Source organism: Quercus suber, unplaced genomic scaffold (genome assembly GCF_002906115.3).
Source record: "Quercus suber isolate HL8 unplaced genomic scaffold, Cork oak 2.0 scaffold_257, whole genome shotgun sequence".
Classification (NCBI taxonomy): Eukaryota; Viridiplantae; Streptophyta; class Magnoliopsida; order Fagales; family Fagaceae; genus Quercus; species Quercus suber.
In genome coordinates, this window is record NW_027069713.1 from 577997 (window position 1) to 587024 (window position 9028).

Genomic DNA, 9028 nt, shown 5'->3' on the forward strand with positions numbered 1-9028 from the left:
AAGAACTATCATTAGTTAATTTAAGAGTCTTTCAAATCATGATTTCAATGAGTGACATATAGTCATTCTATGTTCAATACCAAAGATACTGTTAGAACCTATAATTTTTTAAAGGGTGGCAATAATATATGGCAAATTAGCTAATATGTTATATTTGAACACATCTCCAATAGTGAGTTTTAGTTAACTAAACTGATAAAGTCTTTTATGATTGAATAAAAGATGTATTGGTTTGATGATAAAGAACTATTATCTGAAGCAGACATACGTAATAAGTTGAAACTCTTTTTTAAAAAAAACTCCAACAAATATTCCAGAAATATAATCCAATCCTATTGTAAGGATGTGCATGGGAAATACTGAAAATAGAAGTTTTATGGTACCAACTATTGAGTGAGTCAATTTCATATTGGAGCCATTTCGATTTAGTTCAAGGAACGAAATATTTTGGTATTAATAGATGTTGGTGTACCGTTTCAGGATTATCACTATTTATATATATATATATATATATAGATGGGTTCAAGTTACACCTGGTGTAACTTCACAAGAGTTACACATTTTTTGGACCATTGATTTGTATTAGATCTAAGGGTGAAAAAAACACTCATAATCATGTATTTATTGTTTCCTAGAAATTAGTAATTGATTCATTAATTCTTATTATTAAAATTAGAAAAATAAAAAACAGCATTAACTCTCTGCTTCCCATCATCTTCATCTTCTCTCCCTCTCTCACATGGTCTTGTGTTCTATCTTGTGGGCATCTTGTGGGCATCAATTGTGGGCTTGAAGACAAGAAATACAGTAACAATTAAAGTTTTGTTCAGCTGTTAAGTCTACAATTTAAAAAATGATTTTGGATTGTTTAGTTGTGTCCCTGTTTTGCTTAAATAATTTTCATTCCAAATTAAAATTATTCCAAAGTTCATGAATGGTGTCGTTGAGTACTTGGTAAAGGACAAAAAGTCCTTATCTTATGCTAGAATTTTCATAAAAAGATGAAACTTCAATCCTTATCCGATTCAAGTTAGCTGTGGTTGCACTATTTTAGTTACTTGTGCAAGATTTCTTTTGATTAAGGAGTAAGAAATCAAACGTGGCTTTCAACTTTTTAACGACATATGTGTGTGTATATATGTATATATATTCAGACTCTTAAAGAAATTTACTTTGATCATTACTATAAAAAATATGAAGCATGCTGTTTTTCCTTTTTTTTTTTTTTTTGAGAGAAAAAGACCATGTGAGAGGGGGGGGGGGGGGGGGACCTCTCTCACATGGTCTTGTGTTCTATCTTGTGGGCGTCTTGCGGGTGTCAATTGTGGGCTTGAAGACAAGAAAGACAGTAACAATTGAAGTTTTGTTCAGCTGTTAAGTTTACAATTTAAAAAATGATTTTGGATTGTTTAGTTGTGTCCCTGTTTTGCTTAAATAATTTTCATTCCAAATTAAAATTATTCCAAAGTTCATGAATGGTGTCGTTGAGTACTTGGTAAAGGACAAAAAGTCCTTATCTTATGCTAGAATTTTCATAAAAAGATGAAACTTCAATCCTTATCCGATTCAAGTTAGCCGTGGTTGCACTATTTTAGTTACTTGTGCAGGATTTCTTTTGATTAAGGAATAAGAAATCAAACGCGGCTTTCAACTTTTTAACGACATATGTGTGTGTATAAATATATATATATATTCAGACTCTTAAAGAAATTTACTTTGATCATTACTATCAAAAATATGAAGCATGCTGTTTTTCCTTTTTTTTTTTTTTTGAGAGAAAAAGACCATGTGAGAGAGGGGGGAGAAGATGAAGATGATGGAGAGCAGAGAGTTAATGCTGTTTTTTATTTTTTATTTTTAATAAGAAGAATTAATGACTTAGTTACTAATTTCTAAGGAACAATAAATATATGACTATGAGTGTTTTTTTCACCCTTAGATCTAATACAAATTAATAGTTCAAAAAAAGTGTAACTCTTATGAAGTTACACCAGGTGTAACTTGAACCCATCTCATATATATATATGTGTGTGTGTGTGTATTTATTTATGTAAGTGTGAATTTATTAATTTTTATATTTATCAACATCAAATTTAAAATTCACATATTTTATAAGCCCAAATGTTTGTCTAAGTATATTAACCAATATATAAACTTAAATAACATGTGTTTTAAATATTAAAAAAATTAAAATTTTGATATTTTTTATTTTTTTATTGTACCAGCCGAAAGTCCTGAAATAACACTTGAAATATACTCGATACATGTCAGTACAACTTGGTATTTTTTTGGTACAGTTTTTAGAAGTCCAATTCCAATTTAATGAAAAATATAATACATTTTCTCAGTGCGACTGATACTAGTACAATACTGACTTCTCTATTTTATACTCGCCAAAGAAACTCATTTTGTCGAGTCACAACACAGCTAAGAAATTAGATTTAATCAACCATGCATGCATACGTCTCGCAATATTCTAGTGCTAGGTTTGAGGCTTTCATCCTGCTAGAACAAACATTTATGGGGATGAGAAAATTAAAGAGATCGAGCAATGCTTTGAGATGATAGCAGATAAGAAATAAACTTGACGTATGGAAAAAAAAAAAAATTGTAAAGAAAATAACAATGATTATATCAAATGATGTTTCTTATTTTTAATTAATAATTGACCAAAAATTTAGTTTATAGACACAGATTGTTTTGATTGAAATTTTGACATGTTGGGTTGNAACACTTGAAATATACTCGATACATGTCAGTACAACTTGGTATTTTTTTGGTACAGTTTTTAGAAGTCCAATTCCAATTTAATGAAAAATATAATACATTTTCTCAGTGCGACTGATACTAGTACAATACTGACTTCTCTATTTTATACTCGCCAAAGAAACTCATTTTGTCGAGTCACAACACAGCTAAGAAATTAGATTTAATCAACCATGCATGCATGCGTCTCGCAATATTCTAGTGCTAGGTTTGAGGCTTTCATCCTGCTAGAACAAACATTTATGGGGATGAGAAAATTAAAGAGATCGAGCAATGCTTTGAGATGATAGCAGATAAGAAATAAACTTGACGTATGGAAAAAAAAAAAAATTGTAAAGAAAATAACAATGATTATATCAAATGATGTTTCTTATTTTTAATTAATAATTGACCAAAAATTTAGTTTATAGACACAGATTGTTTTGATTGAAATTTTGACATGTTGGGTTGTCAGTTTTTCTTTTGTTTGTTGTGATAGATTCAAGTAAAGAGAGTGATTGTTGGAGAGGGAGGTAGCTAGTGAGCTCGAGTAGAAACAAAGCCCACTAGATATACAAAACTTATCGAACAAAATATATAAAAAAAAAATCTCATATTCTAACATGAAAGGGATATACGTGACATCGTTCATTTATGATTGATATGTTTTTTTGTAGGAGTCGTAATAATTTCAATTTGTTAATAAAAAAGCTAGCGTGGACGGCCTAGAAAAACTGGGTAGCTGTAAAACATATGCAAAGGTGGCCAAATTGCAGAGATTCTGTATCCTGCTATCTTTTAAGTGCATCTCCAACATTCACCTCACCTTTTTTTTATGGTCCCCAAATTGTGACTACTGTTGGATGCGTCAGCGTAACCTTTCGTTCTCAGCCCTCTCATAATCATATATGTAATATGTCTCGACGCCTTCATCTATCACTATCAGCAAGAAAGCAAAACTCGTTGCTTTGTGAAAAGAATTATGGTGTTTTCTTTTTTGAATAACACCATAATTCTGTAAACTGGCTATAAACTTTCTGTTTTATAAAATTTTACAATTCAGAAGCAGTTGAAATCGTGATTTTTAAGTGAAAACAGTTTGTAGGTAATAAACTCTACTCTAGGAGGATCCACAACAGTTGAAATTAATGTTGGACCCTGTTTTGTCCACACCAGATATTGCATGAACTTCTATAATAAGATTTTCACACTTTGTTTGGTTGCAACTAATGGCATGTTTGGATGTTTAAAAAAGGAGGGGGAGTAGAGTAGAGGGAGGGAGAGTAATGCAATTACCTTGTTTGGAAGTTTTTTAAAGAATGAGGGGGAGGGGTTTGGGGGAGTTTGGAGGGGTTTGGACTCCCTCTAGCCCCCCAATTTTAATTCCCCCAAATTGGAGAGATTTGGAGGGGGAGTAGAGTACATAAACTATTGACCAAGTAAATTACCTAATTTACCCTTATTATATTAACAAAATTACACAAGGGGAATGACTAATTATTCCCTTCCCCCTTACTAATTTTAAAAACATCCAAATAAGGTAGAGGTGAATCATTCTCCTCTACTCTCCTCCCCACTACTCCCCTTCCCTCTACTCCTCTCTACTCTCCTCCCTCTCTAAACTTCCAAACAAGCCATAAGAGAGGAGAAGAGAAGAGAAATGAAATGAAATAAGAAAAAAAGAAAGGAAAAGAAATTATTTCTCTCATATATGTTTGGAAATAAGAAGAGAAGAATTATTTTGCTTTCCTTTATTTGGCTTATAAAGGGAAAGGAATTGGAAAGAAAGATATGTCCTTTTACTTTTATACCCACCTAAATTTGAGAGAGATTAATGTAAAATCTTGGACAAAAATGTAAATTTCATCTCATAAAAAGTCCAAGTGTTAATTTTTAATGAGTAATGCTACTGCCACAAACTATTTTACAAAATTTTTACAAACTGCAGATGTGGCTAACCTTAGATTAGTTTTCATCTAGACCCACCATTAATATCACTTTTTCATTTACCAATAATCATTTACCATATTAACAATTTGTAAATTTTTTTCATAAAATAGTTTATGTTATTCATTTTTAATTGCTCAAATTATCAAGTTTTCTCTTCAATTTGGGCATGGGAGGGTTGGAAAAAGTGGGCCAAGGGGATATTATTTATTCCTTCTTTCTCCTTTCTCCTAAAGCAACCAAATGAAAGAAATTGTCGGTGTCCCCTTATTTTCTCTCCACTTCCCTCGTTCCAAACACAGTGTTAATGTCCATTTTGATTGGTAGATCAATTTCAGTCTCTCAGGGGATCCCCATTTTTATAGAGAAACCCCTAAACCCAATTTCATTTGCTAGTTACCACTAAGGTATCTTGTGTTGAGTTTGAACATACCTTCCAGAGGAGCACTCATTTATAATCTTTTTGGATAAGGTGAAAGATAATTCAATGCATAATGCCCGAATCTTATTGGGCAGTACAACACTGGCTCCGAACTGTTGTCCTTTCATCACCTTCTTGTTAATTTCTTGTGGTCCAAATTTTGGCAACAAACTATAGGACAAGCATCACTTCTCTAGATATTTTAAGCTGTTGTGATTCAGGCTACCGAAAGTTATAACTTATATATAGCGAATTCACGCAAATAATAAAGTAAAAAATATTCACACAATACAACAATATTTAACATAGTCATATCCAAAACTATATTCATAGACAATGTCAATCGAAATCCATTATCAACCATATACTATATTCATAGACAATGTCAATCGAAATCCATTATCAACCATATAGATTACAAGTTTACAATCATTCTCAATTAAATCTTATAAACCAAACTCACATACTCACAAAAACAACTCTAAAAACAATTCACAAGCTCATAATCTCAAAAGTTATACACCCAATAATTGCATCATAATCTCAAAAGTTATCAAGTTTTCTCTTCAATTTGGGCATTGTTAGAAGTATTGGTTAAATGATTAAATTTACCATATCCCAACAGCTTAAGCTTTTGGGACAATCGGTAGTTTAACATGGTATCAGAGCATGTGATCCTGAGTTCGATCCTTGTCTCCTCCACTCTACCTCCCATTTAAATTCCCACGTGTTGGGCCTCACCTATTAAAAGGTAGTTTCAGCCCAAACGTGAGGGAGAGTGTTAGAAGTATTGGTTAAATGATTAAATTTACCATATCCCAACAGCTTAAGCTTTTGGGACAATCGGTAGTTTAACAGGCATGGGAGGGTTGGAAAAAGTGGGCCAAGGGGATATTATATATTCCTTCTTTCTCCTTTCTCCTAAAGCAACCAAACGAAAGAAATTGTCGGTGTCCCCTTATTTTCTCTCCACTTCCCTCGTTCCAAACACAGTGTTAATGTCCATTTTGATTGGTAGATCAATTTCAGTCTCTCAGGGGATCCCCATTTTTATAGAGAAACCCCTAAACCCAATTTCATTTGCTAGTTACCACTAAGGTATCTTGTGTTGAGTTTGAACATACCTTCCAGAGGAGCACTCATTTATAATCTTTTTGGATAAGGTGAAAGATAATTCAATGCATAATGCCCGAATCCATTATATTCATAGACAATGTCAATCGAAATCCATTATCAACCATATACTATATTCATAGACAATGTCAATCGAAATCCATTATCAACCATATAGATTACAAGTTTACAATCATTCTCAATTAAATCTTATAAACCAAACTCACATACTCACAAAAACAACTCTAAAAACAATTCACAAGCTCATAATCTCAAAAGTTATACACCCAATAATTGCATCACAAAAAAAAATTAGAGAAATACTCTTTTAGCCTTGTTTGGTACATGATCTTAAACACACGTTTTTAGTTTTTAAACAACATTACACGTATTTTCACACACTTTTTCATCCACATGTATTTTCAAAAAAATTGAAAACTGTTGTTTAAACATATATACCAAACGGACATTCTTCTGAAAGTCTTCTTCCCTCCCCATTTGGGAGGACTCTCATTTAATCCTTTACAACAATTCCTATTTGTAAGGCTTCTTTCTATTTCCTGATTGACAATGAATAGTTAAAACTTCTTCAAGAAGGAACCTTCCTTATGTAATAAGGAATTTTTTTTTTTAATAATAATAATAATATTTTTTTTAATAAAATGGTTGAACACTGTTTTTCTCACAAGTGATAGGAATACTATATATTTTATTACATAAGTCTCACAAATTGATGTAACACCAATTATAGAAAACTTAATTCAAATATTCATTAATTAAATTGTTGAAGTTCATTAATCACATTCATTGTCATATTAATTTGTAAACATTTTGGAGTAAAATTTTAGTAACTTTGGCATTTTCCTTTCCATATCTCTAACTAGGTCTCCAAAACACTAGACAATTGAAACCCTTAAAAAAAAATGTTGTAGATGTGTCAAATTATTAATGATAATCTATTTTCCATAGTAGTGTAAGATTTTAATTTTTGTAAACCAACATTCTACAAAGTAGATTGTCAACATATTAACCACACAATCTCCCACATAACCATTCACCAAACAATTCTATCTAGGCTGATTGTTGTTGGGAAGGAGGGAGGTGATGCAAGTGGCATAAAAAATAAATTTTTTTCATCATTAGCCACATTAATATTTTCCATTCATCATTTAATGGTAGAAACTATTTTAACACAATATCAAAAGGCTAGAAACTAACTAAACTAATACATATGAAACGATAGCAACTAAATTAACTTACAATGTAAATATTAGAGACCAAACTGATTGTTTACTTAATTACTTTTTTTTCCCCCTTAAAAAAAAAAATCGTGCTAACATGCGTAGGACGAAATTTAGTTCCAATAAAGACATGACGAGGATTTCTCAAAGTGATGTGGGAGGCTCAAAGAGCTATTTATTTTTACTTAGTATTAATTACATTTTACAAGAAAATTGAGTTTTTGGTCAATTGTATTTTATTTTTAGGTCCTAATATTTAATTATGTTTATTATTTTTTTATTTATTTAAAGTTAGGATTACATTTGTAAATCAATAAGTATTTTTTTTTTTACCTTTGTAAGAATTATGGTTTAGTACTCCTGTACAAGTAAAGTATTGTACTCCAATTAATTAAGGGAAAATTATTTACTGAATAAAAGTGTCTATTCAAATTGACTATATGATTTGGAGGCAAGGAAGTGAATTCCGTACTGTACCGGCCAGTACGGCCGGAATATACCGTACCGGCCAGTAATTCAATACAGAATACCCCTCTGTTTCGTACCGGAAAAAATACCGGCCGTATCGGCCTCGTACCGGCCGTACTGGCCAATTTCGGGCAATACCGGCCGATATTGGGCGTACCGACCGTTACAAAAAAAAAAGTTTTTTTTTTAAAATTTTTTTTTATAAGTTCTGTAATTTTTGAATTTTTGTTAGGACATAATGATAACTTATTTGCATTAACTTATTAGTATTATTTGTTTTCTTAGTATGCAATGATAACTTTTAACCTTTCTATTTTTTATATTGTGTTTTTTTTTTTTCTTTTAATTGATACTAAAGTCTAAAACCATGAATAATTAGTTCTGAATTGAGAAATGTTTTATGATAAACTTTTATATTTATTATAATATATATATATACACACACATACACATACATACATACATATACATATATATTTATTTATTTATAAATATAAAAAATAGCGGTAAATCCGAAGCGGTACACCGGTATTGGCCGGTATCAGAAATATATCGTACCGTTGGCCAAACCGGTACAGCTTCCGGTACAGTATTGACTCCCTTGTTTGGAGGTGCTGATTCCAAAAAATCCAATGTTAATTTATTTTATTTTTTAATTATGTTAACTCCTAAGATTTTATCCTTTATTTTCTTCTTGTTTATCAAAGTTCTATCTTATTTTGCAGTTGAAAATTTTTGAGGATGTCATTCTAGGAAGAATGGACACTTTATTTAAAGTGTTGTACCCTTGTTATATTTGTGTTGTATCAATATCGTCGTATCGTAGTACATATCCGTGCTTCTTAGCCACCATCGTCCCTGGCCTCATTTTGGCCAATGATCACCATACTGCTGCGTATAAACTCTAATACATGGCAGGAAAAAGACGTGCACTTTTAGAGCTACTGATGCTTTCGGCTAGGGCTTCAAGAAAAAAAGGTACGCACTTGTAGAAAAGTATGCTGTATGTGTGGGCTCGTGTGTTTATATACATATATGTAAGCGCAATTGGTTGTGTTAGAAATACTGAATGATTGTATTGTATTTCTTGTAT